General features: G+C 41.7%; 1 long non-coding RNA gene across 6 annotated transcripts in view; it reads left to right on the top strand.

The window, feature by feature from the left end:
* Window positions 1–24,475, top strand: part of LOC103219770 (uncharacterized) — an 81,649-nt gene extending 57,174 nt beyond the window's left edge. For 3 of the 6 annotated variants that reach the window (XR_012094723.1, XR_012094724.1, XR_012094725.1), the window contains 3 exons: window positions 18,361–18,594; window positions 21,624–21,702; window positions 23,583–24,475. This is a non-coding gene — a long non-coding RNA (uncharacterized lncRNA). Of the gene's footprint in view, window positions 1–2,710; window positions 2,828–7,637; window positions 7,744–18,360; window positions 18,595–21,623; window positions 21,703–23,582 lie in introns of those variants that run through there. The other 3 variants (XR_012094721.1, XR_012094726.1, XR_012094722.1) reach the window with 3 other exon arrangements.
* Window positions 24,476–26,328: the final 1,853 nt, after the last annotated feature.

The raw sequence follows: 26,328 nt of genomic DNA, 5'->3' as shown, positions 1-26,328 counted from the left end.
TTCATTGACTTTTACATCTTTTCAAGTCTGTCTTTAATTTCTTTCTCCTCTAGTTTTTATTCTTTCCTTTCTTCTGCTGACTTTTTGCTACTTCCTTGGGGTGAAAAGTTATACTATTTGAGATCTGTTGTGGTTTAAATGCATCCCTCTGAAGTTCATTTGTTGGAAACATAATCTCCAATGCAACAATGTTTGGAAGTGGGATCTAGTGAGAAGTGACTGGGTCGTAAGGGTGGAGTTTTTATGAATGGCTAATGTCATTACTGTGAGAGTGAGTTAGTTATCATGAGTACGTTGTTATAAAGCCAGTACAGCCCCTGATGCCTCTCTCTGTCTCATGTGCTCTCTTGCCCTGCTGCCATGGGATAACACCACAAGCAGGCCCTCAGCAAATGCCAGCACCATGCTCTTGGACTTACCATTCTTCAGAACTGTGAGAAATACATTTCTTTTCTTTATGAATTACCCATTCTGTAGTGTTCTGTTATAGACAAAGAAAATGGATTAACACATATTTCTTTAAATATGGGTGTTGGGCTGGGTGCGGTGGCTCAAGCCTGTAATACCTGCACTTTGGGAGGCCGAGACGGGCGGATCACGAGGTCAGGAGATCGAGACCATCCTGGCTAACACAGTGAAACCCCGTCTCTACTAAAAATACAAAAAACTAGCTGAGCGAGGTGGTGGGCATCTGTAGTCCCAGCTACTCGGGAGGCTGAGGCAGGAGAATGGCATAAACCCGGGAGGCAGAGCTTGCAGTGAGCTGAGATCCAGCCACTGCACTCCAGCCTGGGTGACAGAGCGAGACTCTGTCTCAAAAATAAATAAATAAATAAACTAAACTAAACTAAAATAAATATGGGTGTTTATCACTCTAAACTCACCTGTCAGAACTACTTTGGTTGCAGCTCACAGGTTTCAGTATTTTGTGTTTCCTTTTTTCTGTTTTGTTTTGTTGGCCTCAAAGGATTTGTGTTTCCTTTTTGATTGACCCATTGTTTGTTCAGTAGTGTGTTGTTTAATTTTCACATATTTGTGAATTTTCCAAAATTCCTTGTTGTTCTGGTTTCATACTGTTGTAATAGGGAAAGAGACCTGATGTAATTTCAGTCTTCTTAAATTTGTTTAGACATGTTTTGTGACCCAATGTATGCTCTATCCTAGAAAATGTTTCTTATGAGCTTGAGAAGAATGAATATTCTGTTGCTTTTTGATGAAATGTTCTGCATATGTCTGTTAGGTCCGTTTGGTTAAACCATAGTTCAAGTCTAAAGTTTCCTTATTAATTTTCTGTCTAGATGATCTGTCCATTGTTGAATGTTGCATATTAAAGTTCCTTTCTATTATTGCATTATAGTATATCTCCCCCTTTATTTCTGTTAATATTTGCTTTGTATATTTAGATCATCCAATGTTGGGTGCATATATGTCTATAATTATTTAGATCCTCTTGATGAATCAGCCCTTTAATCAAGATACAATGACTTTACTTGTTTCACTCTGAAGTTTTTAATGTAAAGTCTATTTTGTCTGATATAAGTGTAGCTGCTCCTGCATTCTTTTGGTTTTCTTTTGGATGGAATAACTTTTTCCATCCCTTCAGTTTCAGTCTGTATGTCATTAAAGGTGAATTGAGTCACTCGTAGGCAGCATACAGTTGAATCTTGTTTTTAATCCATTCAGGCATTCTTTTTATTTAATCCATTTTCATTTAAAGTAGTTATTGATACATAAGGATTTACTTTGTTATTTTCTGGTGGTTTCAGAGTATATTTGTTGCTTTCTTCCTCTCTTGCTGTCTTTCTTTGTGATTTGATGATTTTCTGTAGAGACATGCTTGATTCTTTTCTGGTTTTTGTGTTGACTATAGGTTTTTGCTTTGCAGCTATCATAAGGCTGACATAAGTCATTATATAGTTACAATGGTTCATTTTAAGCTGATAACAACTTAACTTTGATCACATACAAAAACTCTACACTTTTATTTTTCCTCACTTTATATGTTTTCAATGTCATAATATTTACCTTTTTAATATTGTATATCTGTTAATAAATGATTATAGAATATTTATTTATTTATTTATTTATTTTTAAATTTTTTTTTGCGATAGAGTCTCGCTTTGTCACCCAGGCTGGAGTACAATGGTGTGATCTCAGCTCACTGCAAACTCTGCCTCCCAGGTTCAAGTGATTCTCCTGCCTCAGCCTCCTGAGTAGCTGGGATTACAGGCACACGCCACCACACCTGGCTAATTTTTATATTTTTAGTAGAGATGGAGTTTCACCATGTTGGTCAGGCTGGTCTTGAACTCCTGACCTCGTGATCTGCCCACCTCAGCCTCCCAAAGTGCTGAGATTACAGGGGTGACCCACCACGTTTGGCTAGCAATAATTATTTTTAATACTTTTGTCTTTAGCCTTTATGCTACAGTTAAAAGTGATTTACACAACACCTTTATGGTGTTAGAGTAATTTGAATTTGACTCTACGTTACTTTAACCACTGGGTTTTATACTTTTATATGATTTCATGTTACTAATTAGCAACCTTTCATTTCAGCTCGAAGAACTACCTTTAGCATTGCTGACCTTTAGATGGGGTTTTTGTGGGGACTTTTTTATTGATGCTGTTGTTGCTTTCTGTTTGTTTATTTATTTATTTATTAACAGTTAGGCTCCTCTTCCATAGGGCTGCTGTAGTTTTCTGGGGGTCCACTCCAGGCTCTGTTCACCTCGGTCCCTTCCTCACCTGGAGGTGTCACCAGTGGAGACCGCAGAACAGCAAAGATGGCTGCCTGCTCCTTCCTCTGGGAGCTCCATTCCAGAAGGTCAGCGACGTTATGACGGTGGGATACCTGTATAAGGTGTCTGACGACCCCTGTTAGGGGGTCTCACCTAGTCAGGAGGCATGGGATCAGGGACCTACTTAAGGAAGCATTCTGACTGCCCCTTGGCAGAGGGGTGTGTGCTGCGCTGCGGGGAATCCCACTCGACCGGACTGCCTAGATTCCTGAGAGCCAACAGATGGAAAGACTAAGTCTGCTGATCTGCAGAGACTGTGCTGCCCTTTCCCCCAGGTGCTCTGTGCCAGGGAGATCAAAGTTCTGTCCATAAACCTCTGCTTGGAGTTGCTGAAATTCCTGCAGGGAGGCCCCACTCAGTGAGGAGAGATGGGTCAGGGTCCGGCCTAAAGAGGCAGTCTGGCCACGATTTGCCATGGCCGCTGTGGTGCACTGTGGGGAATTCCTCCTGGGTCCAACTGCGCAGTGTTCTCGGCTCCAGCAGGGGAAAAGCGGCAGACTGGAGCTGCAGTTAAGCCTGTCGCCCCTCCCTCCAGGAGCTCAGTCATCTTAGGCAGCAGGCAGCAGCAGTGATGATGGCTGCCCCTCTCCCCGGGAACTTGGTAGTCTTAGGCAGTCTCCAGCTCAGTGGCTGCTGAGAATCTGCACATCTCTGTGCTTGGGATCCAAGGCCATGATGGTATGGGCTTACAAGGGGGATCTCCTCATCCATGGGTTGCACAGATCTGCGGAAAAAGCGTGGTTTCCCGGGCGGGGTAGCACAGTCACTCACCACCTCCCTTGGCTGTGGGTGAGAGCTCCCCTTGCCCTGTGTGGCTCCCAGGAAGGCTATCACACCACCCTGTGTTCCTCACTCTCTGTAGGTTGCATCAACCACCTAGTCATTCCCAACAAGAGAACCTGAAGACCTCAGTTGCTGGTGCTGGATTCACTCACCGTTTTTGTTCTTAGTGGGAACCTCTAATAGCAGCTGTTTTTAGTTGGCCATCTTGGCCCCTCCTGCCCACTTCCCTTTAGCATCTCTTGTAAGGCAAGTCTAGTGATGAATGCCCTCAGCTTTAATCTTTCTGGGAAAGTATCTTGCTTCCAATTTGGAGAACAGCTTTGCCAGGTAAAATATTCTTGGTTGACTTTTATTTTTTCTATCAGCATTTAAAATATTTCATTCTACTCTCTCCAGGCCTACATGATTTCTGCTGAGATAGCCACTGTTAGTCTTATGGGGATTCTCTTGTTTGTGATACATCACTTTTCTCTTGCTCCTTTCAAACTTTTTTCTTTGCCTTTAATTTTGATGGTTTAATTAAAACCTTTCTTAGTGGGCTGGTCTGATGGTAGCAAGTTATCTCAATTGATGGTTCACAGTCAGTTACAGATAGAACCCCTTATTCTACTGTTTTCCCCCTTCTCACTATGCACTTGGCTAGTCTTTTTTTTTTTTTTTTGAGATGGAGTTTCACCCTCATTGCGAAAGCTGGAGTGCAATGGCATGACCTTGACTCACTGCAAACTCCACCTCCTGGGTTCAAGTGATTCTCCTGCCTCAGCCTCCAGAGTGACTGGGATTATAGGCACATGCCACCACACCCAGCTAATTTTTTGTATTTTTAGTAGAAACGGGGTTTCACCATGTTAGCCAGGCTGGTGTCGAACTCCTGACCTCAAGTGGTCCACCCGCCTCGGCCTCCCAAAGTGCTGGGATTACAGATGTGAGCCACCATGTCCGGCCCTGGCTAGCCTTAAAAATTGATTAATTGGCTGGGTGTGGTGGCTCACGCCTTTAATCCCAGCACTTTGGGAGGCTGAGGCAGGCAGACCACAAGGTAAAAAGATTGAGATCATCCTGGCCAACATGGTGAAACCTTGAATATACTGAAAATACAAAAATTAGCTGGGCCTGGTGGTGGGCACCTGTAGTCCCAGCTACTTGGGATGCTGAGGCAGGAGAATTGCTTGAACCTGGGAGGCAGAGGTTGCAGTGAGCTGAGATCACACCCCTGCATTCCAGCCTGGCAACAGAGCAAGATGCTGTCTAAAAAAAATTAATAAATAAAGTAAGCTTTTCACCCCTTTCTCTGTCTCTTCTCCTGGGACTTCTGTGACATGTATTTTAGTTCTCTTGATGATGTCCAATAAATCCCATACACTTTCTTTACTCTTTTTCATTCTTTTTTCTTTTTTCTCCTCTGCCTAGATAATTTCAGATGGCCTGTCTTCAACTTCACAGGTACTTTCTTCAGCTTGAACAAGTTTACTCTTTATGTTCTCTATTGCATTTTCATTTTATTCATTGTATTCTTTAGCTTCAGAATTTCTGTTAATATTTTTTATGCTTTATGTCCCTTTGTTTACTTCTTGCTTTATTCATATATTTTTTATTGATTTTGTTGAGTTGTCTCTCTGTGTTCTCTTGTAGCTCACAGAGCTTCCTTAAAATAATTATTTTGAATAATTTGTCAATTTGTAGTTTTCCATCTTTGGGGTCAGTACTGGAACCATATTAGTCTCTTTTGGTGATGTCATATTTGCATGATTCTTCATGCTCTTTGTAGCCTTGCTACAAATGTCTATGCATTTAAAGGCACAAACACATCTGTTTTACAGACTGGTTTGGGCAGATAAAGACCTCCTGGGTCTTTACATTGCTGGGTCCCTGGACTGATAGATAGGTCTGTCTCCAGGATCACAGATGAGCTGGGCTTGAGCGAGGTAATTTGACTGTTTACAAATCCACAGCTGGGTCTGTTGTTGGCAGGCCTGTTACCATAGGTAGAGATAGGCATGGTTCCTATCAGACCTTCAGGTGGACAGGACTTCCTCTGGAATATCAGTCCAGTGGGGCTAGAGCCGTGTCATAGAGCCACTTCTGTGTCTGTAGTCAAAGCCATAGGCAGCAGGCCTGTTATCAGGGTGCAGACAGGTGTGGCTCTCACTGGGTCTCTGTGTGGGAAGAACAGCCTCCAGGACTGGAGCTGAGTCACAGGGCTGCTTCAGGGTCCGCAGTTGGGCCTGAAAAGCAGGCCCACCACTTTTCAGATGGCTGTGTCTATCAGATCCCTGAGTGGACAGGACTGCCTCCAGACCACAGCAGAGACTGGCACTGAGTGTCAAAGCCACTACAGGGTTCATGACCAGGACTGACTTCAGTGTCCACAGCCAAAACTGAGGTTGTTGGTCCTGCTATTAGGGACACAAGTGGGTGTTACTTGGTCACTGGTCAGGCCGGACTGAGATCAGGGATGGATCTGGGTCACAGGGCCACTTACAGATCCACAGTTGGGTTCATGGCCAGCTGGCCTGTTACTGGGGACACGAATGGGCATGGCTCCTTCTGGTTCTCTTGGAAGATGGGATGGGCTGCAGGACCACAGCAAAGTAGGGCTTACGCAGAGTCCTTAGGGGGAGGGGGCTGCTTCAATCTGCAGCTGGGACCATATACAGTGAGCCAGCTCATGGAGTACAGGTTTGCCTTCTCAAAGGAGCTCTTCTGGGTCTTAGACTTCTCTGGAGTTTCACAGTCTCCTACCTGGATCTCAAAGCTCTCACAAAGGCCCTTTAATCTGTGGATGGCTGCCAGATCTGTAGAGGAATGCAAACTGGGGGCCACCTATTCCACGATCTTGCTGATGTGTGAAGAAATTCTTTTAACAATTCTTGCAAGGTCTAACAGCAGCAAATTAATTTTTGTTTGTCTGAGAAGGACTTTATTTCTTCTTAACTTAAAAAAAAATAGACTTTATTTTTAGGGCAGTTTTAAGTTTACAGCAAAATTAAGAGTAAGGTACAGAGATTGTCCATCTATCCTCTGCACACATGCACACTATCCCTGACCATCAACATTCTCCACCAGAATGGCACATTTGTTACAACCCATGAACCTACATGAACACATCATTGTCACTCAAAGTCCAGAGTTTACATTAGGATTTATTCTTGTTGTATATTCTATGGGTTTGGAGAAATGTATAATGACATGTATCCCTTATTACAGTGTCATGTGGAGTATTTTCTTTTTTTTCTTTTTTTGACATGGAGTCTTGCTCTGTCGCCCAGGCTAGAGTGCAATGGCATGATCTCAGCTCACTGCAACCTCTGCTATCCAGGTTGCAGCAATTCTCCTGCCTCAGCATCCCTAGTAGCTGGGATTACAGGCACGCACTACCATGCTCAGCTAATTTTTGTATTTTCAGTAGAGACGGGGTTTCAACATGTTGGCGAGGCTGGTCTCGAACTCCTGACCGCAAGTGATCCGCCCGCTTTGGCATTCCAAAGTGCTGGGATTACAGGCGTGAGCCACTGTGCCTGGTCTATGTAGAGTATTTTCACTGCCTTAAAAATCTTCTGTACTCCAACTCTTCATCCCTCTATCCCTCACCCAACCCGATAACCGCTGATCCTTTTATTGTTTGCATGGTTTTGCCTTTTCCAGAATATCACATGACTGAAATCATAGAGTATGCAGCTTTTTCAGATTGGCTTCATTTACTTAGTAACATGCATTTAAGGTAACTCTGTTTTTTCATGACTTGGTAACTCATTCCTTTTTAACACCAAATAATATTCCCTTGTATGGACTTCCTCCAAGTTTGCAGTGGAGGAAGTCCCAGGGGGTCACAGGGCCATTTACGGATTCTCTTGGTTCCATAAGAGGCTTTGCAGACTGTCAAGAGGCTTTGCAGGCCAGTTTATTTATCCATTCATCTACTGAGGTGCATCTTGGTTGCTTCTAAGTTTTGGTAATTATCAATAAAGCTCTATCAGCATCCATGCAGATCTATTTGTTGACATAAATTTTCAACTTATTTGAGAGTTATTTTTAATAGGTGCACATTCTCAGTTTTACAGGATGAAAACAGGTCTGTGGACGGATGATGGCGATGGGAGCATGATAGTGTGAATGTGCTTAATGCCACTGAACTGTACATTTTTAAATGGTGAACATGGTAAGTTTTATGTTATGTGCAGTTTGCCACAATTCTTTTTTAGATGAGAATACATTCCAAAATCTACTGACTTAGTTTCTTGGTAAATTACCTTCAGTAATGTTCCAACATTACTAGGAATCAAAACCTTAAAATAGGCATATCTTTTGATCCAGTAATTCCATTTCTAGAAATGTATTCTAAAAAAATCAGACATGGCAATAATATTGTAAATACACACACATTTTGTCAAGCACGGTGGTTCATGCCTGTAATTCCAGCACTTTGGGAGACCAAGGCAGGGGGATCATCTGAGGTCAGGAGTTCGAGACCAGCCTGACCAATATGGTGAAACCCCATCTCTATTAAAAATACAAAATTAGCCGGGTGTGGTGGTGCATACCTGTAATCCCAGCTACTCGGGAGGCTGAGGCAGGAGAGTCGCTTGAATCTGGGAGGCTGAGCTTGCAGTGAGCCGAGATCGTACCATTGCACTCCAACCTGGGTGACAGAGTGAAACTCTGTCTCTAAATAAATAAATAAATAAAAATACACCTTTACCACCTAATATTTTTACATAATGAAAAATGGAAAACCACTTAACTGTCCCAAAATAGGCAATTCATTAAATATTTCTTTGTGTATCACCATACAATGTAACTATTTTAAAAATTATGTCAGACATGGTGGCTCACGCCTGTAATCCCAGCACTTTCAGAGACCCAGGTGAGCAGATTGCTTGAGCCTCAAAGTTCAAGACCAGTCTGGGCAACATGGTGAAACCCCATCTCTACTAAAAATACAAATTAGCTGGTGTAGTGGCACCGGCCTGTGGTCCCAGCTACTCAGGAGGCTGCAGTGGGAGGATCCCTTGACGGGGGGATGTTGAGGCTGCAGTGAGTCAAAATGGTGCCACTGCACTCCAGCCTGGGCGACAAGACAATAGTAATCACAGTAATAATAATGATCTAGTTGTGTGATTTTCATTAAATTTCATTCCAGTATTTTGTTATGTTGAAAAAAGCAGATCAAAAAACAGTGCACACGTGTGTGTGTGTGTGTATGTGTGTGTGTGTGTGTGTGTGTGTGTGTGTGTGTGTGTAAGGCTTTTCAAGTGATTTATCTAGAGAACTATCTGACAAGCATCCGAGATCATGTTAAAACCCTACCCAGCTGAACCTTGAACCTGCATAACGTTTGATTCACACAAAAAACCACATCTATTACTTGTTGAGTGCTGATTCTGGCTCAGGCTCTTTATGTACATAGTCCATTTAATCCTCACAGCAGCCCTTCGTGGTAGGCACATTTATTATTCTTGTTTATAGATAAGAACTCAGGGAAGTTGAGTGCCTGGTTCAGGCTCACAGCCAGGCAGCAGCAGGATGGGGAAGCTGGAGGCCAGGCTGTCTAATTCCATACCTGCAGCAACAGACTGCTGTCCCACAGAACCCTCTCTACACACAGGCCTGGGTCAGGACAGTATTGCAGGTTCAAGGAATTGAGGAGCTGATCAAGAGGAAAAAATATGACCACAAAGTGACAGTAGCACACACATGCTTTGTTTGGGAGATGCTCTAAGAAGGCTGCACGCAGAGGAATCCACTCAGGCATGAGCCTGTCAAAACACCGTACTAAAAGAGAGGAAGGCAAGGGAGCTCTTGGGGACAGGATGTGAGAGATGGGGGAGCTCCTGGGTACAGGGTGTGAGAGACGGGGCTTGCACATCTAGGTGATGTCACACAACAGCCCGGTAGGGAGGATCTGGGTCAGAGCTCCCAAGGGCATCAGTGGCTGGGGGTCCCCATAGCCTCAAAGTTCATCTTAACCATGGCTAATAGATGGTGGATATGGTTTTGTGGAGTAGGCAAAGCAGGTGACCTCTAAATGACTAAAAATATGCTTATCTGGGCTACATTTAAAACAGCTGGATGTGTAAAATTTGAGGTCGATGAATGGATCTCAGCCTATTGTTAATCAATAAAAACACTAGTGGCCAATATACCCAGGGCAACTTTGGTTTATATAACATCTTTGACTGATGTAACAGACTAGCCAGTTGAGGGCTGCATCAATCATGGGTCCCTGAAATGGGGATACATACAGCCAGCTGGAGGAGCCAGGCTGTGTCAGGAGAATGGTGGATACCCTTCCCCTCACCAACAGGGAGTGTGGCTGCAGTTGAGGGCAAGGAATGTCCTCCCTGTGGGGCAGGGACAATATTGTTTTCAGGTGTTTTTCTTTTTTACTGTGATTCTATATATATAAAAAATTTGGTATATATGTGGTATATATTTTATATATAGATGCACCATAAAATTTATCATAGTAATAATTTTTAAGTGTACAATCAGTGACGTTAATTACATTAACAATGGTGTGGTACCATCATCTCTATTCATTTCCAGAACACTTTCATCATTCCAGACCAAAATTCTGTACCCATTAAACAATAACTGCCAACTTGCCCCTTCTCCAGCCCCTGGTAACTGTGATCTATTTTTTTCTGTCTATGAATTTGTCAGTTGCAGGTACTTCATATAAATGCAGACATACAGTATTTGTCCTTTTGTGGCAGGCTTATTTCACTTAGCATATTGTTTTCAACGTCCATCCACCTTGCAGCATGTGTCAGGATTTCATTCCCTTTTATTGTTGAATCATATTTCTTTTTATGTACATACCATATTTTGTTTATCTATTCATCTGTTGATCAAAGTTTGGGTTTTTCCCATCTTTTGGCTGTCGTGAATGAAGCTGCAATGAGCACTGGCATACAAGTATCTATTTGAATCGTTGCTTTCAAATCTTTTAGGAATATATCTAGAAGATGAAATTACCGGATCATATGATAATTCTATGTTGAACTTTTTGAGGAACCACCAAACTGTTTCCTGCAGCAGCTGCACCATTTGACATCCCAATCAGCAATGTTGACTGTTCAAATTTCTCCACCTCCTCATTCTCACTTGTTATTTTTTGGTTTTGTTTGTTTGTTTTGATAATAGCCACCCTAATGGGTGTGAAGTGGTATCTCATTGTGGTTTTGATTTGCATTTTCCTAATCACAAATGATGATGAGCACTTTTTCATATGCTAATTGACCATCTGTATTTCTTTGGAGAAACGTCTATTCAACTCCAAATTTTGATGAAATTGTTTTTTGTTGATAAGTTGTAGGAGCTCTTTATATATTCTGGATATTAATCCTTTATCAGGTATATACTTTGCAAATTTTTTCCCATGCCATAAATTGCCTTTTCACTCTTTTGATTGTGTCCTTTGATGCGTAAGTTTTTAATTTTGATGAAGGCCGATTTATCTCTTCTTTTGTTGCTTATCCTTTTAGTGCCATAGCCAAGAAATCACTGTCAAATCCCATGTCATGAAGCTTTTTCTCTATGGTTTCTTCTAAGAATTTTGTGGTTTTTAGCTTTTATGCATAGATCTTTGATATATTTTGAGTTAATTTTTGCATATACTAGTAGATAAGTGTCCAACTTCATTCTTTTGCATGTGGATATCTGGCTTTTCTAGTACCATTTGTTGAAAAGACTGTCCTTTCCCCAACTGAATGGTCTTTTCACCCTGCTCAAAAATTAACTAACCATGTATGTGAGAGTTTATTTCTGGAATCTGTATTCTATTCCTTTGGTCCATATGTCTGCCTCATGCCAGCACCATATTGTTTTGACTACTAAAGACTTGTAGTAAACTTCAAAATCAGGAAATGTGAGCACTCTAACTTTGCTCTGCTTTTTTCAAGATTGTTGTGGCTATTGGGGTTTCCTTACATTCCCATATGAATTTTAGAATGGGTTTTATTATTTCTACAAAAGAAAATGCCTTTGTATTTTGATAGGGACTGAACTGAATCTATATATCACTTTGGGTATATTTTCATCTTGGCAATGTAAAATCTTCCGATCTATGTCCATGTATTTTTGTCTTCTTTAATTTGTTTTAGCAATGTTTTGTAGTTTTCAGTGTACAAGTCTTTCAATTCCTGGGTTAAATTTATTCCTGAGTATTATATTCTTTTTTATGCCATTCTAAGTGGAATTGTCTTCTTAATTTCCTTTACAGATTGTTTATTGTTAATGTACAGAAATGCAGATGATTTACTGTGTATCAATTTTATATCTTTCAACTTTGCTGAATTCATTTATTAGTTCTAATAGTTTTTTTCATGGAATTTTTTTTTTTTTTTTTCAGACAGAGTCTAGCTCTGTCGCCCAGGCTGGAGTGTTGCGGTGCAATCTCCACTCATTGCAAGCTCCACCTCCCAGGTTCATGCCATTCTCCTGCATCAGCCTCCCGAGTAGCTGGGACTATAGGCGCCCACCACCACACCTGGCTAATTTTTTTGTATTTTTTAGTAGAGATGGGGTTTCACTGTGTTAGCCAGGATGCTCTCGATCTCCTGACCTCGTGATTCACCCGCCTCAGCCTCCCAAAGTGCTGGGATTACAGGCATGAGCCACCATGCCTGGCCTTTCATGGAATCTTTAGAGTCTTTTAAAACCTATTTTTCGGCTGGGCGCGGTGGCTCAAGCCTGTAATCCTAGCACTTTGGGAGGCCGAGACGGGCGGATCACAAGGTCAGGAGATCAAGACCATCCTGGCTAACATGGTGAAACCCCGTCTCTACTAAAAAATACAAAAAAAAACTAGCCGGGCGTGGTGGCGGCGCCTGTAGTCCCAGCTACTCGGGAGGCTGAGGCAGGAGAATGGCGTGAACCCGGGAGGCGGAGCTTGCAGTGAGCCGAGATCTGGCCACTGCACTCCAGGCCGGGCGACAGAGCAAGACTCCGTCTCAAAAAAAAAAAAAAAAAACCTATTTTTCACTGCAAACAGACAAAATTTTACTTCTTTCTTTACAATTTGAGTGTCCTTTATTTATTTTTCTTGCCTAATCACTCTGGTTAGAACTCCTAACACTATGTTGGAGTGGCAAATGCCTGTCTCAGTGTCCTGTTTCTAATATTAAGGAGAAGGTTTTCAGTCTTTCACCATACAGTATGGTGTTAGCTGTGGGTCTTTCACAGTCCTGGAGATTAGGACTGGAGATCTTGGATAATCGTTTTAGAATTTCACCACAAGAAGATCCCAGGCCTAGCATAATGCTCTACTTAACCAGGTATCTAGAAATACTTGCTGTGCTTATTTTCTCTTTTCCCTCCAGGTCCTGTCCTCATCCCTTTCCACGTTACTCTGTGCCCCACAGTTCTACTGGTCTTTATGGACTTCACTGATGGATTTCTTCGTCCTCTGGTTTCCTATTAGGTTTGCCAATGGGCGGCACTAGCACAAGGTTAGAGTGTAGGAGAGTGAGGATGGGTATTTATTCCCCTGCCTCCCTCCCTGCTGGGTCAACCTGGGTTGACTGTGTACCTTTATGGGAAACTCTTCATATGACCCCCTCTGACCACTGCTCCCTTAAGATTCTCAACTATTCTTTCTTTTCTATTCAGGCCTAGGGACGGTAATGCTGCCGCACCACCCCTTAATCCTGCCCACACCTTTGCAAATAATGCTTTAGCCTACATTCTGCCTAATTACCCCATTTCAGTGTTCCGTCTATTTCCTCTTGGAATCCTGACTGATAAGATACTTGCATACGAACTTTTCCAAACTGCCTCCATTCACTTACTCATTCATTCATTTCCTCACTCAACAAACATTTTTTGTGATAATTAACTATATGCCAAGCACAGTTCTAAGCACTGATGATGAAGCAGTTAATAACACCTGAAAACCCTGTCCTCTCAGAATTTATATTTGGGCAGGGGAGAGGGAAAAACAAACAAGCAACATATATACTATTATAACAAATAAGCAAAATATTTGATCCCAGATATGATCACTGCTGTGGAGCGAAAGAAGAAAGGGTGTAGCTAGCATGGGTTAGGATTTTTGATAGGGTCGTCAAGGGGGGCCTCATTGAGAAAGCAACATTTTAGCAAAGATCTGAAGGAGAGGAGAATTTATGTCACTTGGCTATTTGGAAAAATACCAGATAAGAGGATCTTTCAGCAGGACCATGCCTAGCCAAATCTGTAAATAGTAAGGTGGCCAGTGTGGTTGGAACAAAGTAAGGAGAATGGCAGATGAGGTTGAAGCGATTCAGCCCACAAAAGTGGCTAGTCTATTTACTATGATCTGAACATTAATACTAATGAAGATAAAGTTTTATGGATCATGTGTCCAGGTCACTGAAATCTCTATGCTTATCTCTACTTGATATGTTTGACTTATTTCAACTCTGAGATCATCCTGTCCATAAAGAGAGCAAGAGCTTACCCAGTCAGCATTAGGTCAGTCTTGCTTCTCGTTCAACTCTGATGTTGAAATCTAGTTCTGATAAACAGAGTTAGGCCTTGTCCAGTTGTGCACAAGCCCCAGCACTGCAGTCCACATCTAATAACTAGACCACTAGCTTTGGTATCACACGGAGGTCCTGGTCTGATGTCCTTCCTATTACCACAGTTCCTCCAGGACTGGAACTCTGCTTTCAGAGGAGTGAGCCCTGACTCTGGCCCCACCCTGGGCCACTGCTTTCTGCGTCCCCTTCCCTGCAGGATTAGACACCAGTGGGTTCCATGGACCTTCTACTACTGCCCCCTGTTGGGTCCTTGCCTGTGCCGGCTCTGATCCTACACAACTGCCTGCTTTCTGAGTTCTTGTCCCCCCCAATTTGACCCATCCCATCACCAACCAGGTTGCCAACTGTTTTTAATCACCCTAAGTTTTAAATTGTTTTACTGCAAGAATTTCAGTTTTATTTGGTGGTAAAAGAATTTTTTAAAGTCGATAAAGTATTAATCAGAGAAACTGGAACAATGACTGGATATTATGTTAGATATGATAATGGTAGTGTAGTTATGCCTTTAAGAGAGTCCTTATTTAAGACAGCCCTTAGAGCTCATACTGAAAAATTTGTGGGTGAAAATTATATGATGCCTGAATTTTGCTTTAAAAACATCCAGTGTAGGAGGGGAAGGGGACACAGATAAATCCAAATTGGCCATAAGTCGATAATTACTAAGCTGGGCGACAGGTACATGGAAATGACTTACACTAGACTCTTTTATACATTACCATTTTACTTTTACTTTTATACATTAACATTTAAAAATAAATAGGTGGGCCGGGCGCGGTGGCTCAAGCCTGTAATCCCAGCACTTTGGGAGGCAGAGACGGGTGGATCACGAGGTCAGGAGATCGAGACCATCCTGGCTAACACGGTGAAACCCCGTCTCTACTAAAAAATACAAAAAACTAGCCGGGCGAGGTGGCGGGCGCCTGTAGTCCCAGCTACTCGGGAGGCTGAGGCAGGAGAATGGCGTAAACCCGGGAGGCGGAGCTTGCAGTGAGCTGAGATCTGGCCACTGCACTCCAGCCTGGGCGACAGAGCCAGACTCCATCTCAAAAAATAAATAAATAAATAAATAAATAGGTGAAGGGATTTGTACATTGGCTAACTAGGTGCAAAAAATGAAGTTAGATAGACCATACCTACAGTAAATTCCAGATCAATCAATATGAGCGATACCAGGGAAGAACCAAATGAAAATATAGGTAAATGTTTACCTGATCTCACGGTGAAAAATATCCCTTCAAGCATAAAAGGAAAAAAAAACCATAGAGGAAAAACTTAATTGATATGATAAAATTTAAGAAAGGCTCTACATTAAAAATAAAAATTAAGAAAGCCTCTACGTTAAAAACAACAAAAAAAATCCTTTTAACAGGACAGCAACAAACTGGGAAAGATAGGAGGATCTTTTAATATGTTTTAACTAAAACGTATTATATAAGGTAAGCATTATTATACTTGATGTAAAAAGAGCTTTTATGAAATAAGAGAATAACGCCTCAATATAAAAAGTGTCAAAAGACATGAGTGGGAAATTACTTGAAAATACACATATGTGGCCAAAAAGATATATTTTAAAACCTCAATCTCAGCCAGGCACAGTGGCTCATGCCTATAATGCCCATACTGTGGGAGGCTAAGAAGAGAGGATTACTTGAGGCCAGGGTTTCAAGAGCAGCCCTGGGCAATATAGCAAGACTTCACCTCCAAATATATATATATGCCAGGCATTAGCTAAAAATAAAAAAATTAGCCATACCTGCAGTCTCAGCTACTTGAGAGGCTAAGGTGGGAGGATGGCTTGAGTCCAGAAGTTTGAGGCTACAGTCAGCTATGATCACACCACTGCACTCTAGCCTGTGCAAGAGTGAGACCCCATCTCAAAAACAAAACTAAACTAAACTAAAAAAAACACCTCAATCTCAACAAAAATAAGAGCTACCATTTTTGATCCATCAGTTGAGCAGAGTTTTGAAAATGAGAACACTTGGTGTAGGTAGGGCAGAAAACAGGCACACCATTCATGGTATTAGGGTGGTGACATGATGCCACCTTTCCTGGGAGGAATCTGGCAATGGGCATCAAAGGACTAAGATAAGAACAGTTAGACTCTTTGACCTGACAATTCTAATTTGGAAATTTATCCTTAGGAAATTAGTAGACAGAAATATATTGATGCTCAGTGATGTTTGTTACAATGTTATTTACAATAATAACACACTGTAATCTCAGCACTTTGGGAGGCCAAGGAGGGGGAATTGCTTGAGCTCAGGAGTTTGAGACCAGTCTGGGCAATATGGTAGAGCAATATCTCTACTTAAAAAAAAAGAAAAAAAATTAACTGGGTGTGCTGGTGCACAACTGTGGTCCCAGCTACTCTTGAGGCTGAGGTGGGAGGATTGCTTGAGACTGGAAGGCGGAGAATGCAGTCAGCCGAGATCACACCATTGCATTCCAACCTGAGCAACAGAGCAAGACCCTGTCTCAAAAAGCAACAATAATAATAGCACACTGAAAACAAATGGAAACATCCACAAATAATGATTTGGTTCATTCATAGCATATGGTATAGCTTATTCACAAGATAGAATACTATATAGCCACAACACACACTACAACTAATGTATATTATACTCAAAATGAAAGCGTGAGTACCTTCCCATATCCCGGAATACTTGTTGAAAACATGATTTCATGGCTACTACATATTCTCTCTAGAATTCACACTTACAGATACTCATAGATTAATACGTATCTCAAAATGTTCCTGGTGGTTGCTGCTGAATAGTAGGGCTCAGCATGCTAATTCTCTTTATCATACTTTTCTGGAATTTACAAAATTTTGACAATGAGCGTATATTGCTTTAAAATCAGAAAAATAGACTCGAAACAATTACAAAATCAGAAAAATGAATGACACTAAAGAAATTTAGACTTGGGGAAAGATGCCAAAAAGGATCTGGCATACCCCGTGTACTGCCTCATGTGATCCGGGATGAATTCAAAGCACGTGGGGATGTGCACGTCCAGGGTTGCATAGTCAATCAGGCAGCAGCCCAGCCCGGCCTCTGACTCCAGGAACTTGTCAGTGCCTGCCCCTCTCAGAGGTGTCTTTGTGGACACATGTGGTACTCAGTGGTTTGACAGATGCAGGCTGATCAAGGAATGCGTCTGGTAAACTGCTATGTTAAAAACCTAACAGATCCTTGTCCAGGTGCGGTGGCTCACACCTGTAATCCCAGCACTTTGGGAAGCTGAGATGGGCACATCACCTGAAGTCAGGAGATCAAGACCAGCCTGACCAACATGGTGAAACCCCGTCTCTACTAAAAATACAAAAAATTAGCCAGGTGTGGTGGCATGTGCCTGTAGTCCCAGCTACTTGGGAGGCTGAGGCAGGAGAATCACTTGAACCCGGGAGGTGGAGGTTATAGTAAGCCAAGACCACACCATTGCACTCCAGGCTGGGAGACAGAACAAGACTCCGTCTCAAAAAAACAGCAACAAAAAGAACCTAACAGATCCTGTACTTTCTTCTCAAAAGCTTGACGTATATCATGAGGCAAGTGAAGTACTAGAAGCAAAAGTATACTTTACTGATGTCTACATACATTATTAGACCTGACAATGATGCTTTTCACACTCGCTGCATTATTTATAAGCCTGCTGGTTATTTACATTTTAAAAAACCCCCCACAAAGCCTCACATAGTACTATGGATGTAATGATGTCTAATAGAGCCTTTTGCTGTTGCTGTTTTTTGCACTTGCTTTTGTTGCTGTTTTTTCTAAAATAAATAAATAAATAAATAAAAACTTAAATTATAATATTTATCATATTAATTGATGTGTATAGTTTTTAAAAATCAAATAGTAATAGAAACAAAATAGCATGCCTTGCGCCTCCCCTCCCTATTGCTCCCTGGTCTTAAACTGTCATAAGAAGTCATGAGAAACCATGTACAAATTGTTAAGCCATTTCTTCTGCCATTTACCTTCCAATTCCTAAGGAATATGCATGTGCTGTTATTTATTTTAGACGTTATCTTTTTCCTCCCTGTTTTGACAGATGTCATCTAGCTCAAGTGCACTTTGCTCTCCCTCCCCCATTCCCCTCGTGTAAGCATACCACAGTCTTTGAGTTCACATTATTATTTGTGTCATGTCGATACTGTTCACATGAGCCAGGAAGAGTACAACTTTTTTCTTAAATTATCATCTCTCAAAAATAACTTTTTTGTCTGCTTACCTGTCTTCCAGTGAGCCAGAAGCCTCCCTATGTCAGCAAATCCACTGGTGCCGTGACTTCCCACTGAGCCTCCTGACTTCCTGTTCTGCACTGGCTTGTCTGCTTCCTGGACCTGCTGCACAACTTGCTCCGAGTCCTATACTTGACGTCCTGCTTTTAGATCCCATGCCTTCCATGCCATTGGTTTACAAGTTTATTTTCCTGGGGTACTTCCTTCAGGAACGTTCAAGGAGAGAGCAAAGAAGGTAAACTTTTGCATGCTTGCGTGTCTCTAAGTGTCTTTCAGTTGACTGAAAGTGTGGCAGAATGTAGACTACTAAGGTTGAAAACTATTTCTCTTTGAATATGGGGATCATTTTTCTTCAGTTTCCTAGAGCTGCTGCTGAAAGTCAGCTGTCATTCTGACCTCAGTATCCTTATGCATGACCTGTCGGCTTCTCTGTGCAAAGCACTGTCTAACAGACACAGAACAGAAACCGTCTATGTCATCTAAAATTTTCCAGGAGCTACCTTAAAATAAAAAGAAACAAGTGGAAGTAGTTGTAATAATGTGTTATATTTAGCCCAATATTTAAAAAATTTTAAATATCATTTTGGCCGGGCATGGTGGCTCAGGCCTGTAATCCCAGCACTTTGGGAGGCCGAGGCAGGTGGATCATGAGGTCAGGAGTTCAAGACCAGCCTGACTAATATGGTGAAACCCCGTCTCTACTAAAAATACAAAAATTAGCCGGGCATAGTGGCGCATGCCTGCAGTCCCAGCTACTCAGGAGGCTGAGGCAGGAGAATCGCTTGAACTGTGGAGGTGGAGGTTGCAGTGAGCCAAGATTGCGCTACTGCACTCCAGCCTGGGCCACAGAGTGAGACTTCATCTCCAAATACATATATAATCATTTCAACATATTTTCAGAATGAAAACTATTAGTGAGACATTTTACTATTTTGTTTTCTACTAAGCCCAACAATATTCAGTGTCTACTTTACACTTACAGCACATCTCCATTCAGAGCGGCCACATCTCCAGTGCTGAACAGTCAGCCATGGCTAATGACCACCGTATTGAACAGCATTAATTTACAAGCTTTCAGGATTTTCTCTTGATCCCAAATATATGAAAATTTCAGGCCAATATATGTCTAGATGTGGGTCCTCTTCATTGTCATGCTGGGCATCTATCGAGCCCTTCCAATCCAGAGACTCATACACTGCAACTCTGAGAGGTTTTCTTGAAGACAAAGAACAAAAAATAGTGTTAGTAGTACTATTATCATGCCAACTCTTCACATCCTTTTTCTCTGTTCCTCTTTCTGGAACCCTATTCAGTCAGGTATCAGGCCTTCTGGATTGATTATCTGAATTAATTGCACTTTCTCTATTATCCTTTTCTGTTTTACTTCCTTTTTGTTCTGCTTCCTGGGAAATTTCTTTAATATTGCACTCTAATCCTTATTTGATGTTTTTAGTTCAGCTGCCACAATTTTGTTTGAGGTTTTTCTTCTCTCTTATATTCTAATACCTGTTCTGTTTCATGAATGTAATGCCTTATTTTATTTGTCTGCTGACAGAAATAAAAGATTTTAGAAGTTTTATTCTGGCTGGGTGCGGTATTAAGAAAAGATATTAGGCCGGGCGCGGTGGCTCAAGCCTGTAATCCCAGCACTTTGGGAGGCCGAGACGGGTGGATCACGAGGTCAGGAGATCGAGACCATCCTGGCTAACACAGTGAAACCCCGTCTCTACTAAAAAATACAAAAAACTAGCCGGACGAGGTGGCGGGCGCCTGTAGTCCCAGCTACTCGGGAGGCTGAGGCAGGAGAATGGAGTAAATCCGGGAGGCGGAGCTTGCAGTGAGCCGAGATCTGGCCACTGCACTCCAGCCTGGGCCACAGAGCGAGACTCCGCCTCAAAAAAAAAAAAAAAAAAAAAAAAAAAAAGAAAAGATATTAAAAGTTTTATTCTGGCTGGGCGTAGTGGCTCACACCTGTAATCCCAGCACTTTGGGAGGCCAAGGCAGGTGGATCACCTGAGGTCAGGAGTTTGAGACCAGTCTGGCCAACATGGTGAGACCAACATGTATTTTTAATTTTCTATTAAAAATACAAAAATTAGCTGGGCGTGATGGCGGGCAACTATAATCCCAGCTACTTGGGAGGCTGAGGCATGAGAATCACTTGAACCTGGTAGGCAGAGTTTGCTGTGAGCCAAGATCATGCCACTGCAATCCAGCCTGGGCAACAGAGTGAGGCTCGGTCTCAAATAAGAATAATAATAATAATTTTTTAAAAACAAAACTTTTGTTCTGTTCTCTTCATCACTGCTGCTTCCCCTAACTTCTGTTCTCCTGATATTTGTTCATTTGGGTCCGTGTGTGGTGTAGCATCTTTTCTTCAAATAACAGGTGGTGATTAGTGGTCTATTCCCCTTCCAGAGGGAGAGACTGACAGCTCAGTAGAGTGTCTGGGAAGACAGCCCAGGCTTGTCAGTTTGGGACTTCTCTGTAGGATATTCAAGAGGCAAGCCAAATTAGAAAAAAAATGTTTTTTTGGAAGACTCCCAAAACCAGAATTTGAGACATTTTTTCTACAGTCTTTCGAGATTTTCCCAGTAGATAACCTCCTGCCTGTGGGTAGCCAGGAGAGTTAGGGGTGGAACAGAAGCCTGACAGCAGAAATAATCAACAAAGGGTTGAAGAAGAGCAGCAAGGATTTTGTTGCTTAGTATGCAGCTTTAATTTTAACCCGCCCTCCCTTCCTCCCTTCCCCCTGTCAACCTAAAATAATCAGAAGTCTCAGGCTCCACTTAAAAGAGTTTATTCAAGCGCAAGGGTGAGGGTAGCAGACACCAAAGAATGGTGATCATCACTCCTCGGTGTGGAGAAAGTTGAAGATCATTCATATAGGCAAAAAAACAGGGGTGCTGAACAGAATTGCAACATTTTCTTTCTTGTTTTTTTGGAGATAAAGTATTGCTCTGTTGCCCAGGCTAGAGGGCAGTGGCGTGATCTTGGCTCACTGCAACCTCCACCTCCCAGATTCAAGGGATTCAAAGCCTCAGCCATCCAAGCAGCTGGGATAACAGGCGTGTGCCACCACGCCCGCCCGGCTAATTTTTTGTATTTTTAGTAGAGATGGAGTTTTGCCCTGTAGGCCAGCCTGGTCTCAAACTTCTGGCCTCAAGTGATCTGCCTGCCTTGGCCTCCCAAAGGGCTGGGATTACAATTGTGAGCCACTGTGCCCAGCCAGAATTACAACATTTTTTTCATTTTTTAATATAGGATATAAAACACACACACACGAGTTGGCTGGCCACCATTGACTATACTCTAAGAGTTACTCAACATTCATCACAAAGAGGTAAGGGTCTCTATCTCCAATGTCATTTAGTTGAGGTTTGAATGAAGAATAGGAAGGGTGCTTAATTCTCAACACAAGGGTCAGAAGCAAAGGTCATGCATCAGAGAAGAAAAATAGCATGTATGTGACTCAGTTTCCATGGCTTAACTGTTTCTGCTGGCATAACCAATGCAGAAGGTCCTCAAACTTTCTTTTCTTTTCACACCTTTTCTCTCTTCCTTCTTTCTTTCCTTTCTTCTTCCCCACCTCCTTCTGTCTCTCTCTCTCTCTCTCTCCCCCGCCTCCCCCTCTCCCTCCCTCTCCCTTTCTCTCTCTCTTTTTCTCTTTAGCACAAAGCCTCTCCTCTCACCTGTGTCTGGGGTCCAGGTCCGGAGCCTCTACCCTTCCATGGTCTACATAGACCTACAGTCTCTGGCCTGGGGCAAGAGGCGTGGCAATTTCTTGATTTCATGTGTTGGGGGAAGGATCCAGGCAGCAGCCTCTCCAGTGCCAGGACCTTGTCTCACTTGGTCTGCAGGCCGGCCTCTCTCCAATTGACTCAATTACCTCTGCTTCACTGCTTCTTCCCTCCAAAAATATCTGTCAAATCCCCTTGTCTGTTGATGTTTCCTTTCCTGTTCTCTTTATCATTGGAGATGTAATGTATTTTTCAATTCTGTTCCTCTAATTTTAGTGAGGTCTCAAAAGGAAGAAGAGTTGAAAATGGCCACTCTTTCTACTAGAATGGAAAGTTCTCCATTCCAGACTTGTATACATCACTTGCTCCTGATTTTTGGCTAGAAAAAGTAATAATTATATTATCCATTATTAAAGATGAGTCTATATGATTCCAATATAATTTGCAAACAGTCCATGGTTATATTCAGTACTGTTATATGTAAAAATGTTTATTTAGAAATGAATGCTTGTTCCCCAGTGCCACAAAGAAATAGCACTGGAACATACATTTAATTCTCTCAGCAAGGCCATTTTTACTTTCCACAGAAAGGGTGCTTATGGCAGATGGAACAATGGTGAGAGGACACCTGAACAATGGAGGGAAGCAATTTTTATCCCTCACGCAGTTTGTCCCTGCTACTGTATCCTGTCTCCATTGGCTGGAGCCAGACTTCACAATCTAAACTAAAACCCGATTGGCTAACAGTTTAAAACTTTTCTAAACAGGTAAAGGCAATAGAAAAACAAAGCAAAAAAGGAAGTTGCTTACGAAAGGACTTACAAAAGTAATAAGATTCCCAAATAAGGAATAAACATTCCCAAATAAGGAAGGGGCATAAGCTGCGAGCTGAGACATGCCTGTGAGCACGTCTAGCACAGATACCCTGGTTAAAGTGCAAGCACGTAGAATGTACTGCGTGCCTGTGAGCATGTCTAGCATAAAGTTCGTCTTTAAAAGAAACTATTAATTCTAACACTTAGGATTTTTCTTTAACAAGAAGGGAAACTTTGAAGAGGAACTTTTTATTTTCTATAAGTGCAATACACTCAAATCAATACAATATGAAATGTTTTATTTAAGCATATCTAATTAAGAAGTATTTGTACATTGCATCTATTTTTGAAAGATAAAATATGAACAATAGTAAGAATACTAATATGATTGATTGTTTTCCTTGTGACTACTAACACAACTGCTAACACAATTCGATTGGTTGATGAGAATCTTTTTGGGAAAATTTCTCCAACATTTAAAAAATAAAAATGAAAACTTGGTAGTCAGCAGTTTCTTTCTGGGAAATTCATTGTCTATGTTTAAAAATTATAAACTAAAACTTTTAGCTTTGTCTTATGTAAAATTAAATATTTTTATTTACTTATAAATTTAATATTTATGGTATTTTTACCTAATAATAATTAAATAATGTTTATGTACTTGTCAGGATTCTTCAGGAAACGGAAGATACACTCTTCTGGGATTTAGAAGAGAATCTCATGAAGGGCCTATTTCCAGCGGTGTGGACCGGGCTAAAGGAACCAACAAGGGATGTCGAGGGACCCAGGTGCCAGCCAGAGTGGCCTGAGACGGCAAGGGTGAGAAAGCACTGGAGCTGTCATCTTCCTGGGACTCAGTCCTTGACAGGGCGGGAGGGCGTGGAGGTAGAAATAACCTGACAACTCCCTCTTTTTGCTCCCTGGGCTTCACCTGCTGACGAAATCCAACCAAAAGCAAGAGAAGGACATCAGTGCAGCTGGCCTGCGTGGGTCAACCCCTGAGGCTGGCAGCTACAGAAGGACAGAGAAAGAGCAGAGCAGGGGAGGAAAAGGAACAGAACCAGCTGCCTCACAATACAAAATTGTTGGTGTGGGCTTAATTTGGAGAGAATCGAAAAGCTATTTGGTAACCAACCACTGGACTTGGGATAATGGTATCTCCCATTCCAACTGTTCTCTAAGTTTTCCATTCAATATTTTCTTTAGGTTTATAAATTCTGTGTACCAAGGACTACTTGGTGGTTCTGCTTGCAAAGAACCTATATTTGCACATTTAGGAATTTCCAAACAGAGATGGAGATTAGAGTCTCTTCACAACTGAAGTAAAACAGAAATGTTCATGTTTTTCTTTAAACACTTTCTGGTGTTAGCAAGTTAACTTAAAATGTAAGTGAAAATCCATTCTCAAATCAATGGTAGCCATTTAATTTTGCTGACTTCTTGTGCTTCAGATTTGAAGTTTAGTGATCTCTCAGTAAAATCTTAAATGTTGATTTTCTTTTACGACCTATGAAAGATGACACTTTCAGCAAAGTCTTAAGCATGCAAATAAAAATTCATTTTATTATTATTTTTTGTTTGGATTTCATTGAGCTATTTTGGGGTTAATCTTTTGGCCCTCACACATGCAGAACTCCTTCGAGTTCAATGGGTGTTATGTGCATGGAAGAACTTAAGAACTGGGCCTTTGGTTTATTTCTGTAATACTCACTTGAATTGCCTCTGCTTAGTTTTCAAAAGGTGGCTTCCCGGATTTCTATTCATTTGTGCACTGCACTCTCCCTTTCCCTTTGTAAATTTGGACAATTCATACCCCTACCCTCTCTTTGGTGTCCAGAAGTTCTGGTCTGTGAAGCACTGTTGCTTAGCAACAGGTTAACTGGCTCTTCCTCTCTATGGGGGACTACAAAAAAGCCGGTCAGAACCTCTACAAACTCTCATTTATTGAGGAATACAGATGCAGTTTCTTATGCTGCATTACTGATGGGCCATATGGTGTAAATTCTATCTTTAAACTACAGCAAGATAGAAAATGCATGTTTCAAAATCAAAATTTTAAAAATTCACACTGGCATACTTGTTTGGCTTGATTTTCAAAAAATCCATTTACTTAAAAAGAGTGCTTTTAATGAAATAAGGTACACATTCCCCCTGAATTAATTAATTAATTAATTTGAGACAGAGTCTTACTCTGTCACCCAGGCTGGAGTGCAGTGGTGTGATCTGGGCTTACTGCAACCTCTGCCTCCTTGGCTCAAGCCATCCTCCCACCTCAGCCTCTCAAAGAGCTGGGACCACAGGTGCATGCCACCACACCTGGACAATGTTTTTGTATTTTTGGTAGAGACAGGGTTTCACCATGTTGCCCAGGATTCTCTGGAACTCCTGAGCTCAAGCGGTCCACCTGTGTTGGCCTCCCAAAGTGTTAGGATTATAGGCATGAGCCACCACACTTGGCCTCCCCTTGAATTTAAACCAAAAAAACAAAAACAGGCGTAAGTTTAAGTTGATTACAGAATCTTTTCCAAAATATCTTCTCTTACTAAAATTTCTTTCATGTAAATATTGTTTGGAATAGAGAGAGGGTGGTGACAAAATAATCTTCCTATATCTTATATCAAGTTTAAATAGACAGTGGAAGCCAATTTGGGATTCACAAATACAGTACTATGACACTTGGAGAAATAAAAAACTTGTAGAAAGCATCTTTAGGAAATTCTAAGGTTAAATACCATTGAACTGGGGAACAAATAAAGCTAAGGTAAAGTCTGGTATTTTCTCATTCAGTAATAAACCACCACAACATGCAGATTCTTCACCTGCCAAGCAAGCAATTCTAAAAACCCCTCTTGGTAGGAAAGGAGATAAAAAATTATATTGAAGAACACCTGTGTGGGCTCAGTGGCTCACGCCTGTAATCCCAGCACTTTGGGAGGCCGAGGCGGGTGGATCACCTGAGATTGGGAGTTTGAGACCAGCCTGAGCAACGTGGAGAAACCCTGTCTCTACTAAAAATACAAAATTAGCTGGGTGTGGTGGTGCATGCCTGTAATCCCAGCTACTTGGGAGGCTGAGGCAGGAGAATCACTTGAATCCAAGGGGCGGAGTTTGCAGTGAGCTGAGATGGCGCCATTGCACTCCAGCCTGGGCAACAAGACCAAAACTCTGTCTCAAACAAATAAACAAATGAACAAACAAAAAACACCTGATTACCTACAAACAAAAACAAAACAACTCCTCAAGTTTAAATTTTATAAACTTTTTTTAAGTTTTGGGACTTCTTGCTGGCCAGGATGGAGGAGGCACAGCACAGTTCAGTTCTCCCACTAATCAAAACTAAGGATTTTTTTTTTTTTAAAGACAGAGTCTTGCTCTGTCGCTCAGGCTGGAGTACAGTGGCGCAATCTCAGTTCA

The sequence above is a fragment of the Chlorocebus sabaeus genome, chromosome 12, assembly GCF_047675955.1.
Source record: "Chlorocebus sabaeus isolate Y175 chromosome 12, mChlSab1.0.hap1, whole genome shotgun sequence".
In the NCBI taxonomy this organism is placed as follows: domain Eukaryota; kingdom Metazoa; phylum Chordata; class Mammalia; order Primates; family Cercopithecidae; genus Chlorocebus; species Chlorocebus sabaeus.
The sequence above is the reverse complement of the archived record's forward strand: the minus strand, read 5'-3'. Positions and strand labels throughout refer to the sequence as shown.